This window comes from Otolemur garnettii, unplaced genomic scaffold (genome assembly GCF_000181295.1).
Source record: "Otolemur garnettii isolate 467f Iridium unplaced genomic scaffold, OtoGar3 scaffold00012, whole genome shotgun sequence".
Taxonomy (NCBI): domain Eukaryota; kingdom Metazoa; phylum Chordata; class Mammalia; order Primates; family Galagidae; genus Otolemur; species Otolemur garnettii.
The window spans coordinates 9,529,903-9,548,950 of NW_003852407.1; the positions used below are offsets into that span (position 1 = coordinate 9,529,903).

The 19,048-nt window shown below is 33.7% G+C and overlaps 1 protein-coding gene across 1 annotated transcript in view; it reads left to right on the forward strand.

The window, feature by feature from the left end:
• RIT2 (Ras like without CAAX 2) overlaps positions 1–19,048 on the forward strand; it is a 366,925-nt gene that overhangs the window by 233,996 nt on the left and 113,881 nt on the right. The gene's annotated exons all lie outside the window — the stretch shown is intronic.

A 19,048-nucleotide genomic window follows, 5' to 3' on the forward strand; every position in this document is an offset into this window, starting at 1 on the left:
TAAGTTTCTTGTATAGTTTGAATAATAGCCCTTATCAGATGTGTCTCGTAAATATTTTCTCCAGTCTGTGGCTTGTCTTATTCACTGGACATTGTCTTTCACAAAGCATTGCTATTATTACCACCCCCATCATCATCATCACTATCACCACCATTTTAATGAAGTCCAGCTTATTATTATTATTATAGATCATGCATTGGTGCTATGTTTAAAAAATCATTGTTGCGCCTATGGTCATCTAGGTTTTCTTCTGTATAATCTTCTAATAGTTTTATAATTTTGTGTTTCACATTTAAACCTATGATCCATTTTGCCTTGATTTTGTTAAAAGTTAATTTTTAACCCATGTCTAGATTCTTTTTTTTTTTTTTTTGGATGCAAATATCCAGTTTTCCTGCAGCATTTGTCATTTGTTGAATAGACTATCTTTGCACCATTGCATTGCTTTTGCTCTTTCGTCAAATTTACCATATTTATGTTGGACTATTCCCAGGCTCTCTTTTCTGTTACTTTGATCTATTTCTCTATTAATTCATCAGTATTACGTGAGATTGACTACTGTACCTTTATGATAAGTCTTGAAATTGTGTAGTTCACATCCTGACTTCTGTTCCTTTAATATTGTGTTGAGTATTGTGGTTCTTCTGCCTCTCCACATAAACTTTGGAATCAATTTTTAAATACCCACAAATATCTACCTGGGACTTTGTTTGGGATGACTTGAATCTATAAATTGAGTTGTGAAGAACTTACATCTTGATAATTTTGAGTATATCTATCTCTGAATGAGGACTATCTCTGCATCTGTTTTTCTTTTATATATTTCATCAAGTTTTGCAGTTTTTTCATATAAATATTTTACATATTTTGTTATATTTATATTCTAGTCTTTCATTTTAGGGGCTGCTAAGGCAAATTATAATGCATTTTCACTTGTTCATTAGTGATATATAAGAAAGCAATTGACTTTTGTACATTAACTTTTAATTTTTCAATGTTGGCATAATTGGTTTAAGTTCTAAGGTTTTCCTTCTTTCCTTGATTCTTCTTGATTTTCTACATAGACAATGATGTTATAAATGAGCAAAGTTTTATTTCCTGCTTATGAATCTGTAAATATTTTATTTCCTTTTATGTCATGTTTTCATTAGCTAGAACTTCCAGTCTGATGTTGAAAAGCAGTGATGAGAAGGGACATTCTGCCACATTCCTGATCTTAGTGGAAAAGCTTTGAAGGCCATGGAGCTACTCTCTAGCTTTCTGGGGGTCCTTTTTTCATGAATAAGTGTTGGCTTTGTTAAAATCTTTCTCTGCCTCTATTGATATAATCATGTGATTTGTTTTCTTCGTTAGTCTATTGCTATAATGAATAGCAGTAGTCCTCCCTTATCCTCTAACAATATATTCCAGAAGCCCCAGTGGATATATGAAATAGTATATGGTACTAAATTATGCATATAGTATTCTTTTTCCTACACATACACACACTCCTACCTATGATAAAACTTAATTTGTAAATTAAGCACAATAAGACATTAACAATGACTCATAATAAAAAAGAACAATTGCAATACATATAAAACACACAGTAATAAAGTTCAACATATCTTAGTGTACTAAGCTCAACTTATTTTTAGACTACAGCTCACCACAGATACTGAAACCATGGAAAGTAAAACTGTCAATAAGGTGTGACTATTGTATGTTATTTGGTTTTTGAACATCAAACTAGCTTTGCACAACTAGAATAAATTCCAATGACCCTGGTGTGTAATTATTTTAATAAACTGTTGGATTCAATGTGCTAATATACTGTTGAGAACTTTTACATCTGTGTTTATAAGAACTATGGGTCTTTACTTTTCTTGTAAAGTTTTCCTTTGATTTTGGTATTAGGGTGATGCTGACCTTAAAAATGAGATACACTGTGTTTCTGTCACTTCTATCTTATCTAAGAGATTGTAGAGAGCTAGCTAATTTTTTTCTTAAATATTGGTAGATTTACCAGTGAACCCATCCAGATCTGGTGCTTTTTGTTTGGAAAGATCATTAAGTCAATGTATTTAGTAGATACAAGACTATTCAGGTTGTATATTTCCTCTTATATGAGTCTGCGCAGATCGTGTCATTCAAGAAATTGGTCGATTTCACTAGGTTATCAAATTTGGAGGGAAAACCTGTTCATTATATTTATTTATAATCCTTATGATGTGTAAGTAATCTATAGTAGTTCACCCTATTTTATTTCTAAAATAAATTTTTTACAAATTTCTATATTCTCTCTCTCTCTTTCTCTTTTCCATCCAAAGTTAGCCTGGCCTAACATTCTCTTTGACCTTTTCCCAGAACCATATTTTGGCTATTTTATATATTTCTTTATTTTATTTTTTTTCAAAATATACATAGGGTACACTTATTTTGGTTACATGAATTGCTTTTGTACAGTATGAATCAAAGTTCTAATTGTGCCCATCACCCAGACAGCATGTATTGTACCCCTTAGGTGTGAATTAACCCTACCTCTCTTTCCCTGTTCCAACTGCTTTCCACTGAGTTTCACTACCATATGTGCACAAGAGTGTTGATCGATTAGTTCCAAAGTAATAGTCAGTACACGTGATGCTCATTTTTTCCATTCTTCTTGACTTCATTTAGAAGAATGGTCTCCAGTTCTATCCAGGTTGTTACAAAAGGTATTAGTGCACCATTTTTTTTTTCATGGCTCAGTAGAGCATTGTGGTATACATATACCACATTTTATTAATCTTCTTATGTGTTTGATGGGTGCTTGGGTTGATTCCACCTCTTTGCTATTGTCAATTGTGCTGTAATAAACATTCATGCACACATGTATTTTTGATAAAATGACTCTTTTCCCCTTCAGTAAATACCCAATAGTTGGTTATCCTTTTAATGGGCTATGGAATCTGTAGGATGCTTCATGTTTTATTTCTAATATAAAATTATAAGTAATTTCTATTTTTTCTCTTTTCTTTTTACATAGAAACTTATCAATCTTGTTGATATTTTCCAAGAACTATGTTTTGGTTTTGGTAATATTCTCTATTAATTACTTATTGCCAGTTTCATTAATTTCTGCTCTAATTTTAATTTTTCTCTTTTCTGCTTGCTTTGAATTTAATTTGCTCTTCTTTTTCTAGATTTGTAACATGGAAAATTAAAACACTGATTTGAAATATTACTTCTTTTTTGATATAAGTATTACTTGCAATAAATTGCCTTTTATTTTGTTTTTGCTGCATTGCACAAGTTATTTTCAGTTAGTTCAATTTTTCATTAAATTTTTCTTGAAATTTCTTCTTTGACCTATGTGTTATATAGAAATGTATTGCCTAGGCTTTAATTATTCAAGCGCTTCCAGCAATGTCTATGTAATTGATTTCTATTTTTATTCCATTGCTGTCTGAGAACAGACATTATATGATCTTTATTCTTTTAAATTAAATTTATTAAAGTGTATTTTGTGGCCCTGAATTTGACCCATCTTATTATTCTATATGTGCTCAAGAAGAATATGTAATATACTGTTGTCAGATGGAGTATTAAGAATCTGTAGACTTCAAATCTATCCAGTTGATGATGATGCATTTGAGTTTCACTACATCCTGAATTTTTGCCTATTGGACCTGTTCATTTCTGATAGAATAATGTTAATGTCTCCAAATATAATAGTGGATTTATCTATTTCTCTTTCTGATTGTATCAGTTTTCTATTCTTTTCCTTCAGAACACAGTATAGCAGTAAACTTACCACACATATGAGACCAACTACAGTTGCAGTGATATACATTTGTAATTATAGAGAGGAAGTTAAAATATTCAAATGATCATGAGTCACCTAAGGCACTCAGTAAGGTACTTGTAAAGGCAAACTTTTTGTCAGTTTGATAAGCCCTGGACAAGGTAGACAAATCTAGGGAAATATATTAACAAAGTAGTATTTTTTTGAATTTTTATAAAATAGCACAGCCAATCCCTTGATAATGAAAATGCAACCATATCTGCAAGTTAAGGTAGACTAAATCATAGAAGCACAGAGCCAACTTTTTTATGATAAAAGAAGCACAGTTTTTTTATTATGAAAAAAATCAGTATCCATTACTTAGTTTATTATTAATTATTAACATTGTATAGTTTGAGATGGATAAGATCAATAATCTTCTTGAAAATTGTCTGAAAAGGGTTAAAATAGAATATAATACTTTTCTCCCCTGTTTTTACATCATAGATGTGGAAATGTGGTTCAGTTCTTTCCAAAAGTTTATGTTTTCAGTCAAAGTAATAAATAATTCACTACTACATGATATCATAGGGTTATGTGGAGATATTGATCAGCTTCCAATCCTTCCCTTTCTTTACATGGCAAATTACTAGAAAAAACAAGTTTAGCTGGGACTATAAGTGGCAAACCTCAGGTTCATTGTCGTAGTAAAGGATGTGAAAGTGAGAAAGAGCATCTTGCAGCACATTACAGGCTGGCAGATATAAGAGAGAAACATATTAGCACCCTGGTAGGTAATGACTTCAGAATACTTTTCTATCTCTTCCTCCATGTTAACTTGCAAGAGAATAAACTGAAGTTTTTCAGTGACCTGACTGGCTTATGATGCAGTCTTAGAAAATGATTTTGTCATTCTGATAAAGTCCACTAATGTTCCCATGGATTCGTGGGCTAGAGCAGAGGGTTGATTTATTTTCTCTCAATCTAAATGATAAAGCCCTACCTGAAAATATTGTCTTCTGTAAAAGACATCACCAAGGTCCCTGTTTCTGTTATTCCATAAAATAGCATCTTAAGAAATGAGATTCTGAAGGTGCCAATTTCTTGGCCCCAGAATAGTAGTAGGACTAGAAGTCAGAGCAGTTGATAAGATATTGATACATCCTGAAATGTACCCAGAATATAAGGAACATATATTCTCATTGGCAAAGATGTGTTAGTGGTAAGAGTTTCTTGGAAAACTCATTCTATAACATATATTTGTGCTTCATCTGTCACTAAAAGTACATAGTAAATTGACAGCTCTGAATTTTGAGCATGTTTGAATCTTTGCCATTGTTTCTGAATAATTTTTTTATATTAAAGATAAAACTTTAAAAGGCTCTTTGTTTCTCCTTTGTGATGGCTAGTGCCACGTTGCAAAACGTGTTAGCTTATCTCAACTTCAGAACCTGGTTTCATCTTAATTCCAAGGGATAAAAGGTAAAAACCTTTAGAGCCATAGCTTACTGATAAGCTTGGAGCAAGTGTAATAGCAGCAACACTAATCAAAGTAGTTACTATTAACTGGGTTCTCAAGAATGCCAAACATTTCTGTCGATAAATAGAAACGTAAATATACATAGTAACACACGCAGACACAACACACACGCTTCATATTTTTTTTTTAATTTAGGTTAATGTGAGGGTACAAACAACCAAGTCATAATATTTGAATTTGTTAGGTAGGATCCCTCTTGTAGTTATGTCCTGCACCCAAAAGGTGTGCTGTACACCCCTACACTGTGCCCATTCAGTTAGAGCACCCCAATGCCTCCCCTCTCCACCTCATTCCCTCTTCCCTCACTTGAATTAAAATGAGTGTTATTATATGTGAGCATGAATTAGATCATCTACTGGCTCATCAACTTATTACTGTTGAGTACATTGGATATTTGTTTTTTTTCAGTCTTGTGATATTTTACCGAGAAGAATGTGTTTCAGCTCCATCCAGGTTAATACAGAAGATGTGAAGCCATCATTTTTATGGCTGGATAGTATTCCATGGTATACACATACCACAGTTTGTTAACCCATTCCTGAGTTGATGGGAATTTAAGTTGTTTCTACATCTTGGCAATTATAAACTGAGCAGCAATAAATAATCTAGAGCATATATCCTTATGGTAAAATGATTTTTTTTTCAATCTGGGTAGATGAGTTCTTTGAGGATTCTCCATACTTCTTTCTAAAAAGGCTGTATCAGTTTGCAGTCCCACCAACAGTGTAAAAGTGCTCTCCCCCTTCTAGACTTTAGGCTGTATTGCAACTCCATAGTAAAAAAAAAAAAACAGCATAGTTTCGGCACAAAAATAGGCACATATACACTTGAAACTGAATAGAAAATCAAGAGAGGGAGCCAATCTTCTATAGCCATCTGATCTTTGATAAATCAAACAGAAGCATACACTGGGAAAAAAGAAAAAAAAAAACCCCTTTTCAAAAAATGGGGCTGGGAGAACTGGCTAACCACCTATAAAAGACTGAAACTGGCCTGCAGCTTTCACCACTTACAAAAATTAAGGCAAGATGGATAAAAGATTTATGCCTAAGGCATGAAATGATAAAAATTCTAGAAGAAAGTGTGGGAAAAACTCGTGAAGATGTTGGCCGTGGGAAAGATTTTTTGAAGACTTCCATGGCAATTGCAACAACAACGAAACAAACAAATGGGACTTAGTTAGACTGAAAATATCCTGCCCACTTGATACTCTTAACCAAACATATAATCTATCATTAAGAGTTTCTTTTTTTTCAAATATGGGAACTAAAACTTAGAAATAATTCAATATCTTTCCCAAGTTTTACAGATATTAATATGCTTAATTATAATGACTCCAAAAACTATGCTTTCTCTACGTGGTAATTTCTTTCACATCCGGCCTCCACACAGTTCTACCATGATTAAAGTGTAGTTCACTAAAACTCCGGCTTCTTCCTTAGGCTTGGTTCCTTTGTGCCTTGTCACCCCCCACCCTCTTTTCCAGCCCCTATAGTTTATACATCTAGGTACCAGGGATCTTTTGCCTATGAATGTGCACAAATGACTCTCCAAGGGCCAAAACAGGAAGAAAGTTCCTAATTAAGGTAAAAAGTTTCCACTCAAGACTTCCTTTTGTGAAGGAAGTTTGTTTTCTGAACTGGATAGTCCATCAGAAAGTTCCTAATTAAGGTAAAACGTTTCCACTCAAGACTTCCTATTGCGAAGGAAGTTTGTTTTCTAAACTGGATAGTCAATCGGATGCCCCAGAAAGTAGAGGCCACTAAAACAGGAATGGATTACACAGAAAGGAAGCACTTCTAAATCTAAGCAAATAGATGGGGAATGAGGTGTGGCTATTTTAAGGGGCTTGAAACTCTGTATATGGGAGCATAGTCATTTTACCTTTTTTTCATATGCACCTTGGCACACTCCACTCAAACCAGAGCATAAAATTTATTTACTGTTTCCAGTACATCCTTATGATATTATGCAGAAGCAACCTCTGTACTTTCCTGAATTTGACCATCTATTTCCCTGGAGATCTGAAAGCTATTCTCACAGTAACATCAACCTCGGTTCTTACATCATTACTTGAACCTAAATTCTTGAATATTCTATTCCATGCTACTTGTCAAACTCTGGAAGAGATTACCGCGAAATCACATATTTCATGGATAAAAAAGTTTAGATAAGATGATATACTTTTTCAGATAAAAGATACATTTTACTTTCTCAGAGGAACCACTGTTTTTTCTCTTGATAGCTGAGGGATATTTGTTGATTACTTTTTTTTAACATCCTATATCTTCAGAATAATTCCTCTAAGAGACCTTTCAAGTCTTGGGTGCTTTTATTTTTACTAATATCTGTTTACTCAAAACCATTACATCTTTTTTTTCCTCCAAAAGCATACCTTAAAATGAATTAAATGAAGAAAATATTACTCTTTAACAGAAGTATAAAGTATTTTTTACTAAAATTATTCTATCCACATTGTAATTTGATGAGGCATGACTTTTCCTTCTTTAAACAACTTTACATGACCCAGAACTTGCACTTTGTCTTACATGCTGGATAAATGTAGCACTGGGGTATTATAAAGAGGAAAATCCTCTATATACTTCTCTAAATAAATTGTTTCTGATCCAAAGAAATTTAGGAGGCAGCCAGGCATCACCATGTAGTCTCTTAATTAGAAAACAGCCAATCTTATTACCATAATTATTTGTGTTTAATTTTTGTATTGTCCCACTATATCATTTGCTGTGTTGGTTCCTTTCATTTGTTGTATTAATTAATGCTCTGCACTCAAAACTATGTTAGCATTCATTATATGCTGCAAAATAACCTGCCAATCTGTATAGCTCTTGTTAATTCAAGGAAAGACAATGAAACTTATGTGTCCCGTTACCTTCTCTTTTCAAAGATTGACAGTAGTTTGAATAATTATCTAAATGTGTTGGTTGTAAAAGAGTTTAAGAAACATGGCACTGGCCTCTCTCTGTTCTATAATATAAACAAAATAACTGAGACATTAGTTCATAAAATCTAAATATCCCAATGTATTAATACTGCATATTTTCCTGTTTTGCTATCTGGCATATCATCATTTTTTGTTTTCAGAGTTTATTTATATCCTACTTATTGTTATTATGTCCATTATACTGTAATTCTTTACACAATATAATTACTACTATCTGTTTAAAATATTCATTCCCTATTATCTGATGAACATTTCATGATGCTTTTGATGGGAAGCAAATACTGCAAGTAAGAGAAATGGGAATGCATTTCAAAATTTATACTTTTACAAAATATAATCAGCTTATCATTGAAAATCATAGGCAGCAGTAAATCAACAGGTATTACTTGCCTTTATTTCTCAATTCATCTAAAGGAAAAATCAAAAAGAGTTCATTCTGAAGAAAATACACACTGAATTAATATAATTACACAGCCTATTTACTAATAGAACACTTCCTAAGGAGAACATAGTCGATTGTGTACTCTGATTCTTTCATGATATACTAAGGTAATCAGTTTATTTCTATGACTGCTCCTTTATGATCTGTGAAGTTTAGAAAAATAGAAGTGCTATTACCATAAGGTTATGGGACTGATTTTAAAGTTAGAATCCCAGAAATTATACCTGCAAATGAGTGTTAAATCTTTCAAAAACATCTGACTTATATCTTAAGTGTCATTCATCATTGACCTTTAACATCCATGTAGTAAAATCCTGCAATCTAAAAATGATTGGGATATTATTGCTATCCTATTAGCCTTCTCTTCTAATGGTAAAGATTCATGAAAATATATTTTTAATATTTCTAATATACTTCCCATTGTGGACCCCAATTACCATCTCTAACTAGGTGCTTTCCCTATATTTTCTGTTAGTAATTGCTGTTTTTATTAGGAGTGTAAATGAATTCAATTGTTCATCTCTGAAATGAATGTTATTTACAAAAGCAACATGTCGAGTTTTTGAGTTATTTGCCTTTGTTTATTTTCCATTTCAGTACTCTGATTTTATCTTTCTGCCCACCATACCTGTGATAGCCAACTGTTACTTGGATTTTAAGATGAAGTAACAACAGAAGCCTTTTAATATCCAGATTTACTTTAGTTAGTCCAGTGGTATGATCTTTGGCAACCTTGGTGAGAACAGTAACAGTGGGAAGCTCTAGTAGAAGCTTGCAGCAACTTGTTCAGAAGTGAACTAAAATGGAAGGGATAGACATTCAAATGTAGGTAGCCTTTTTAAAAGCTTGACTGCTACAAAGTGGAAGAAGATTACTGAGGTAGAGTCCAAAGTTGTCCTTACTTGATACCCACTAGTTGCATGATAACAATCAGGCCTATTCTCTGTAAATTTTTAAATTCTCTAATTTTCTTTAACCAAAGTCTTACATAGTCTACATTCTTTTTCCTCAGGCTTGCCAGGTGGCATTTTGCTCATCTGACAAATTATTATTCTGCCCTCTATGGATAATAATTGGTTGTGAAATTGCAATTCAAAGTAACATAATGATGTACTGACAAGACTTTCAGGAAATTCAAATGAACACCACCAATAATGAGTGTGGCACTGGGGAACAAATACTGAGGCTGAACGAGATATCCAGCATCTCTGGTGTGACACAATCTAAGCAGTCTACACAATATCAATAGTCACGATGAGGAGAAAATGGGGTAAAAATCTGTCAACCATGGTGAAAGATAGACCTTGAGATTCTTTCATTCATTTCAGGGTTTGGTGTCCAGATTTCCAAAGGGAACTTTTCTCATATGATGAGTGTTGTCCTGGGTATCTCAGAGTTAGGACCTTAACTGTTGATATTAAGGAAGAGAAGATAGGGTGATTTCCTTTGAGGCTCTGTACCCTCTGGGATGAGAAAATTCAACTGGGAACCTGTGGGGTTAGGCAATCTCAGAAGATAAATAAAGTTTAAGAGTTGTTGGTTCCCAGGAGGGACTGGTTAGGTCCTAGGGTTACCCATATTTTCTTAGAAAAACCTTTAAGCTTCATTGCTCTGAACTGTCTTTAAACTGACAGGAACTATAAGAACATTTTTCTAAGATGTTGTGCCTTAAGATTTAAAAATATTGAGAACATCAATAATTTGTGTTTTTTGGATCATTACATAGAAATTTTTGTCCTACAAACCTTTTATGCTTTTGTACAGGCTGAATGACCTCCAGATTTCTTTAATGTTTATCACTATTCATTCATGTTAATGAATCACATCATTTTTATTTACTTATTTATTTATTCATTCATTCTTTTTTTTTGGCTAGGGCTGGGTTTGAACCCACCACCTTGGCATATGGGGCCAGCGCCCTACCCTTTTGAGCCACAGGGGCTGCCCATGAGTCACATCATTTTAAGGGTGCCATTAACACCTTACAATTCTAATCAGAATTGATAGTTGTTGGACTTGTGATATTTAAGACCCAATTTTTATAACTAATAGTTATATTAAAGAGAAAAACAATCACCTGAACAGAGGAGCTCTGGAGAGTCAATTTGCTGGGTGTTTGGGATACTCAAGATTTGAACCAAAACTTTTTCCACTTTATAATCCTAGAGTCATAAAATGTTTCTTTAAATAATTATTTACATATTCACAAATTCGTATATTTCTGCAAATAGCATTAGGGCATCCAACTGAGAGAAAGGATTTTCTTTTTTCCTCTCATATGTTGGACAAGGCAAAAGCAAATCTGAGAAACCTCAAGAATTCACCTACAGTCACCAATTTGCGAAAGTGCCATTTGAAATCTGTGTCCTGCTGAGGCTCTAATGTCCAATTTCTTTAACAGAGGATTTGCGCATGAAGTATGATAATGTTTGGCAAGGAAATTAACATAGTCATAGATGGAACAAATACAGAGTACCTCAAATTAACTACAGAGCAATTACAATGACATTGTGCACTGTGTAATAGTCCATTAAACAATATTAGATCACCAGCTTCCTCTGTTGCTGGCTTTATTGTCAGGAACAAAAGTAACTTAGCCTGAGTAGCATTTTGTGTGGCACTTAGGATTTTACAAATGCTAGCACACCAGGTCAGTTGGGGGTTCTGAAATATCATCAGAAACACACACACGCACAACCTACTTTAAATGTTTGTTTTTTTTTTAAGTTGTGATTCAGAGGTGTCTTCTTTTGTAACTTATAAATACACAACTGTTGGCATTTATATATACAGTTAGATAGTTTTAATTCTTAGATAGTGATTTCATTGATATAAACATATAATATATACAAATCTATGCATTTTTATATATCATATTTGTATATATTAAATGTGTAAAATGTTTTAAAAATCATGCAGAGATCTTCACAAGAAAAAAGATATTACACTATCAAATTCCTATCATCACACTGCTTCCAAATAGGACTTTATCCAAATGCTCCTGGATGAAATTTTTATTTTCTTTGAAAATGCTCTAGGCAAAACAAACTTATAACTTTCCTCTATGTGTAATTTCAAATAAAAGTTTTCTTTTCCTGAAAGAAAATTTCTTCATATAATAGCATAACTACAATTTTTTCAATGTTATGATTTTTAATTTTTCTGCATGAAGGAAGCCAGTGATTATACATATACTCCCATATATGTAAGTAAAATATAAGGTCATGAGGAACTTTGTACTATTGATCACTGTTTTGTAGCACCTAGGGCAGTCTCTGTCCCGCAGGAGATGCTGAATATATGTGCAATTTATATTAGGATAAGATGCCTACTCGTTGAGACCAGTGATAGAGACAGGTAGAGTCCTGTCAGTGAATTCCCCATTTGCAAAATATGATTATGCATTATCACTTTGTTGTCAACCCTCCTACTTATTGTCAAGGATCATGTTAAGTGTGGGTTTAAGGCAAGTCAGAAATCTATAAATGTGCTTAATTCTCCATTGATTACTAGACTTACAAAGCAGCATTCTCACAGACTGTATGAGGAATTTGGGGCCCAGAGTTAATTGTCTGAATAAAGCTCTATGCTCAGTATTAGATTGCAGTTCTCTTTTGGTGAAGACTATGCTCCCCCAACCACACTATTTGTCAGAAACAAACACAGCTGAAGAGTTCCACTAACTGATGGAAGTCAAGCCACCTGAAAGTGCCAGTGACTACACACAGTGACCCTCATCCCAACTTCTGACCTCTTATTGTGCTGATGTGAAAAATTCACTTCCTTTGGCTAAATTACCTAGTCCAGCCAACAGATCCATTAGCATAAAGCATGAGTGTGAATTACTTGTTTTTTTAACCATACCGTTGGTCCCTTTCAAATCAAAGTGCTTGAAGTATACTGCTATGAAGGTAGATATCAATAACTGGTCATCTCTGAACTTAACAAACACTGCTACAAAAATAAATTACTTTAAAATAGAACACAAATAAATGAAAAATAGTCAACCTCATAATATGTAGTATAAAAACATAGTCTAAGATCCAGACCTTCATATTATGGGCTACAAGCATTTACAGACATGTCTCATACTGAGGGAATAGATTAGCGCTGCCCCTAATTTTGTACCTTCAATGCCTGAGAAGCTGGATGATTTCTCATCCTTTAATACTGAACCATAAAGCCTGTGTTTTACAGCATAGCCATAAACTTGAATGACAGAAAATAAATAGTTAAAAACTAATCAAATGGAAAGCAAAGGCCCGAAGTGACCTTATTCATTGGAACTCGGGAGATATAAACTGTAACTAAAGGCTAATTGGATAAAGAATGAAAGACTTACATTGTATACATGAACATAATTAAGATCTATACAATTATGTAAAAATTACTTAAATTTAAATGAACAATATTCTCTGAAATAATCCATCCCTATGTCTAGAATACATTTAAAAATGTAAGAGATTTATTCACCAATTCAATATGCATTCCTCACTCACTACTTACATATCAGTTACCGTCCATGACAAAAAAGAAGTTCTAAACCATGGAAAATTCTTGTTCTAACGGGCCATAGGAACAGCAAGTTGAGAGTGCTGAGAGAAAGTTATAGGGAGAACTAAATTTTGGAAGAGCACCTAACCAGCCTGACCATGCTGACAATACTGACAGAAAATGAAAATAATCAGAAGGGAGTTGGATATTAAATTAATGATAAGTACAAAGAAATCATTCACAATAATCACAAATAAAATAAAATACCTAGGAATACATTCTACATTCTAGGTATAAAGTTTTTCTTACAAATCATTTATATTCTAGGTGAAATATCTCTGCAAATAGAACTACGAAACACTGAGAAAAGAACTGATAGAAGCCACAAACAAATGGGAAAAAATTACCATTCTTAGGGATTGGTAGAATCAATATTGTTAAAGTGTCCTTACTACCCAAAGAGATTTACAGGTTCAAGGCAATCTTCACCAAAATACCAATAGCATATTTCACAGATCTAGAAAAATAAATCTATGATATTGTTTGGTCATAAATCTATGACCAGGAGAGAGCCCAAATAGCCAAAGCAATCTTAAGCAAAAAGAAGAAATTTGAAGGTACTGCATTATCAGACTTCAAACTATACTACAAGGTTACAGTGACCCAAACAGCATAGTATTGGCACAAAAATAGAGACATAGACCAATGGTACAGAACAGATAACCCAAATATAAAATCATTCACTTAAAGTCAATTGGTCTTTGACACAGCAGACAATAAAATATACTGGGAAAAAGAAGCCCTATTCAGTAGATGGTTCTAGGAGAGTTGGATAGCCACATGCAGAAGAATGAAACAGGATTCATATCTCTTATTACTCACAAAAATTAATTCAAGATGGATAAAAGACTTAAATGTATGGGATGAAATCATAAGAATGTTAGAAGAAAATGTTGGAAAACTCTTCCAGCTATCCTAGGCAAAGAACTTATGAAGAAGGCTTCAATGGGAAGCATAGTAACAACAAAAATTAATGAATGCATTTTATTTGAATTAAAAACTTTCAGCACAGCCAAGGAAAAAATCAACAATGCACATAAGCAACTTACAAAATGGTAGAAAATATTTTCATGCTATACAACTGATAAAGTACTAATAACCAGAATCTACAAAGAACTCAAACAAATCAGGAAGAAAAAAAAATACTAAAAAGTGGGCAAAAGACATGAACAGAAACTATCAAAACAAGATAGACCAATTGTCAATAAACATATGAAAAATAATACTCACCGTCATTAATCATCAGGGAAATGCAAATTAAAACCACAATAAGATATCACCTTACCTGTTATAATGGCTTTTATCAAAAAGTACAAAACCAATAGATGTCAAAGAGCATGTAGAGAGAAAGGAATGCATATGCATTGTTGGCAGGACTGCAAATTAGTAGCACCCCTATGGGAAGCAGCATGGAGATTCCCCACATTAAAAGAAGACCTAGCATTTGATGGTAGGATGGAAATCTCACTGCTGGATATTTAATCAAAGGGAAAAAAAAGTCATTTTATCAAAAAGACACCTGCACTCAAATGTTTATTGCAGCAAAATTCATTATTGCAAAGGCATGGAATCAGCCCAAGTGCCCATCAATTAATGAATGGACTGACAAAATGGTGGTTTATGTATACCATGGGGTACGACTCATTCATAAAAAAACAAATTAATGCCTTTTGCAACAATTTGGATGAAACTAAAGACCATTATCCCAAATGAAGGAAAACCAACCTCCACATGTACTTGTATTGGAACTAACCAACGAGCATACCATGTGCACAGAGGGAAGTACAACTCAATGAAAATCAAGCAGTGGGGAGGGGTGGATGAGGGAATAATGAAAACCTATATAACAGGTACAACAAACACTATCTGGGGGATGGGCACTCTTATAACCCTGACTCAAGCATAACAAAGGCAATCCATGTAATCATAAACATATGAACCCCCCTAATATTTTGAAATAACAATTAAGAAAACAACAAAGACCTAAATAGTTATTAACTCCAAAAGACCTTAACTCCAGGTAAAATAAAAATTTTGGAGGCGGGCGGTGCCTGTGGCTCAAAAGAGTAAGGCGCCAGCCCCATATGCCAGAGGTGGCGGGTTCAAACCCAGCCCCGGACAAAAACTGCATTAAAAAAAATTTGTGGAGAAATCACAAGTCTTACTTAGAATAGTTTTTGTTATTATACTCAAATATGGTGTTAGGATATGGAGAAATTAGCTGAGCAGAAGCAGGAGTTGGGAGGGGTAGGTACAGAAAGCTTCCACAGGAAGATCAAGAAAAAAAATGCCTAACATAGGAAAATCTAAAAGTAGAAATACAAATATGTTTTGTGTGATACAGAGGTATACACCAAAAAATATATAAATAAATGTTTTGAAAATTGTAGCTAATAGGGAATGAGAAATTTGGAATTAGGTCGAGAAAAAGGTATATATATGAGTGTACATGTATGAGTGATTATATATGTACAGTTGACCCTTGAACAACATGGTTTGAACTGCATGAGTCTACTTGTATTTGAATTTTCTTCCACCTCTGCCACCCCTAAGACGCAAAACCAAGTCTTCCACGTCCTCTTCTTCAGCCTGCTCAAGGTGAAGACCAGGAGGATGAAGGCTTTATGCTCCAGTAGTTCTCAACCTTACTAATGCTGCAGGAATTTAACTATTTTCATTTAAAAAAGGGGTTGCTACCCACAGGTTGAGAATCGCTGCTATGTTGATGCACTTCCACTTAATAAATAGTAAATACATTTTCTCTTACTTTTGATTATCTTAATAACATTATGTATTCTGTGTTATTTTTATGGTAAAAATAGAATATAGACTACAACTAAAACGCATATTAGTCAACTATTTATGTCATTAGAAAGGCTTTGTGTTAACAGTAAGTTATTAAATTTTTGGTGAGTCATATGTGGGGTTTGCACTGCATTTGTTCAAGGATTTGTATGTGCATATGTGTATGTATGTATGTACATCTTCTTACATACACAGATTTCCTAGCCCTTACTCAAAATACTCAGCACCCAATATGTTTGGATTTCAGAATTTTGAGAATTTTGCAGTATGAGAGATTCCATAATGAGGTATCTTGGGGATAAGACCAAAGTCTAAACATGAAATTTATTTATGTTTTATATAACCTTATACAGATAGCCTGAAGGTAATTTTATAATTTTTTAATAATTTTGTGAATAGAATAAATTTTGACTATATTTTGTCTACAATTTGTCAGATGAGGGAAGAAATGGAATTTTCTACTTGTGGCCTCATGTTAGTGTTAAAAAAATTTTAATTTTGGAACTATTCAGATTTTGGATTTTTAGAATAAGAATGCTCAACTTTAGATAATATAAAGACACATATCTATCTATGCATATGTTTGTGTGTGTGTGTATATAAACACAAGAATATAGATGTGTCTGTATATAGATAACCTGCAAAATCCAGAAATAAGAAGTTTAGTCTAATCTTTTACTTACGTTCAATAAACACTGATGAAGGACATTAAGAAATATTTATCGCAGCTCAATTTACAATCACCAAAACATGGAAACAACCTATATTCCCATTATCCCAACAATAGATTGACAACCTCTGGTGAATGTATACCATGGAATATTATTCAGCCATTAAAAACGTGGAGACTTTGCATCTTTTGCATTAACCTGGGTGGAGATAGAACACATTCTTCTTAGTACAGCATCCCAAGAATGGAGAAACAAGAATCTAATGTACTCAATTCTAATATAAAGACAGTACACGATTGAATACAGGTGGGGGTAGGGGAATGAGGGAGCAGGGAGAGGGGAAGATGGAGGCGGATGGGGGGGGCAAGGGGGAAGGCAAAACCCCTGGGGAGCAGAAAAAATTACAAGAGGAACTTTACCTAACAACTGCAATCAGTATAACTTAATTAAATCCTCAATGAATCCCAAACAATTAAAAAAGAAACAACTTGTCTTTCAGATCTTCCTGATGGGTTTTAGTCTCAATATCTCCCATCATAGTAATTGTTAAGGATATCATTAGGTGGCCTGTCACAGTGGTTCCTGTCTGTAATCCCAGCAAGAGAGGATTGCTTGAAGGTAGGTGTTTGAGACCAGTCTGGGCAACAAAGGGAGATACCACCTCCACAAAAAAAATTAAAAATTAGCCAGGTATGAAAAAAAATTAAAATTAAAAATTAAAAAAGAAATATTTATCAATGGGAAGATAATGGCAATAAGAAAAATAAAATTTTTCTCATACAGTAAACATAAAAATAATAATACTACTTGCAATTTAATAGTTGCTACTTAATAAAGCAACTCTGTCAGTTCAAAAATGGCTAGGAGTAAAACATTAATGAAAACGTAATTGAATATTAAGAACATCATATTAACTTTAGGTGTATATTTACATGTAACCAAATCATATATCTGCTACCTATGTCTGATCTGTCTTAATCATTTTTGATTATTTGATAATTTTCTTCTTTAATGTCAAAAATGTCTATCTCTATTATACAAATCAAAACTTTAAAAATGATATTTTTATCACCAGTGGTAGAAGGTAAAGTAAAAGTAAAATTACTGTTTATTTCCTTAGGTGCCATGGGAAAATAGAGCTCCTAAGGCAGTTTGTGAAAGAGTAAAGCATTGCAAACCAGAATAAATTCTCTCTAAGGTTGCTGTCCCTTGCTATTCTTTAGTGTGGGGAGTAGTCCGCCTAAAAAAGGCATTTAGCACTGTGAGGGTACATCTCAGAGGGCTTGGATTTTCCACTGCTCTTACCAGGGCTAGCAGGAGTTCCAAATGTCCAGATTTCTGAATTTGATAAGAATTGACCTTCAGGGAGTCACGTGAGGCTCAGTGAGTAGGGCACTGGCCCCATATACCAAGGGTGGGTTCGAACCCAGCCCCAGCCAAACTGCAACAAAAAAAACAGCTGGGCATTGTGGCAGGTGCCTATAGTCCCAGCTACTCGGGAGACTGAGGCAAGAGAATCACCTAAATGCAGAAATTGGAGGTTGCTGTGAGCTGTGATGCCACAGAACTCTACCAAGGACCTCTGTCTCTTAAAAAAAAAAGGAATTGGCCTTCAAATATGTTCACATATGTGATAGTAGCTCATTTTCATGAAATATTAAATTTTGTGAAAACAAAGTAAATGTACTCATTGTAAAAGAAAAATAAAGGTACACAAGAGCATAATGTTGTTATTTAACACTACACTTCCCAGACTCATTGACTGTTACTTATTAGGGGAAAGAAAAAAAACTGTACTAAATACATGGATCTCTAAATAAATGAAAATAAAGGATGCATTTCTCAAAATTACCTGAGACTGTTTCCCAATGTCATTTACTAACTTTACAATATGCGGTAATAACGTCATTCAAGGCTTTTGCTTTGTTTCCTCCTCTGCTTGTGATAACTTTTCCCACAAGGGGTGAAAATCAAGGAGAGCAAAGAGGCATGAAATTGAAAACAAAGTTAATTTAAGAACTCATTCCTTTCCTGTCTCGTCTAGATACTCCCTTTGTGCTCCTCTAAATATGATAACTCCCTAAGAACGTACTTTCTCAATCAGTGTAGTTTTTTGAAAAAAAGTTTCATACACAATTCAATTAATGGTTGATTTCAGAATGCACTATGAGTATTAGAAGATGTGTTGAAAAATCCTGCAGTGGGAAATGGAAGAACTGAATTATATAATTTTGGCCATCGTGATGAGAGACACACATATATTAGTTACGTCAACTGAGACCTCATTTCTTTTCTTTTTTTTTTTTTTTGTCATTCAGTGGTGTCACAT